This window comes from Cynoglossus semilaevis, chromosome 14, assembly GCF_000523025.1.
Source record: "Cynoglossus semilaevis isolate Cse_v1.0 chromosome 14, Cse_v1.0, whole genome shotgun sequence".
In the NCBI taxonomy this organism is placed as follows: domain Eukaryota; kingdom Metazoa; phylum Chordata; class Actinopteri; order Pleuronectiformes; family Cynoglossidae; genus Cynoglossus; species Cynoglossus semilaevis.
The window spans coordinates 21,791,643-21,792,337 of record NC_024320.1 but is presented as its reverse complement, the minus strand read 5'-3'; positions in this window follow the sequence as shown (position 1 = coordinate 21,792,337).

Here is a 695-nt window from a genome sequence, read left to right as displayed (position 1 = left end):
AAAGGGGGGGGGGGGGGGAGTCGGGGGTGGGGGGGTAAGGTGGGTGCGTTCAATCCATGCAGAAATCTCCCGGTCGAAGCAGAAGGGAGCGGCAGTGAGGAGAGAATGAATTATACTGAGGAATAGAACAAAAAAAAAAACCTGCTTGTTGTGTATCACAGTGTAGAGCGGCTACAGAAAACAGTGACATCTGGGACGTCGGGCTGCTGTTTATACTGTATACAATATCAAGATGGGAGCTCTCCGCTCTGTCGTTTCCCATAATCCCGCTCACAGAGATGGCGGTGTCAGGAAACCCCAGCTGGAAAAATAGTTTCTGGACACGGACTTTAAAAAACAAAAACAAAACTTGACCATTAATGAGCTTAGATGAGAGACTCGGCGTAAACATCGACACAAAGAATCAAATGATTTATTTATATTTATTTATGTCACGGATGAATTCACAACCGTTGGTAAAGCTTTGAATAGTTGTTTTTTTTTGTCTTGGTTAAATGTCAGCGCTAAGCTCCGCGTGGTGCAGTCGGCGTGCCGTTTCACAAACATTTCAGCCACTCTGAATGCTAACGCATCGTCGCAGGGCGTCTGATATTGTTAGTCCAGAGATTACAGCCCTGTCAGAGCCGCGGAGACACAACACAGCTGCACTTCCCACTGTGGCCCGGCCGCTGTGGAAAACCTCATTAGCACACAGG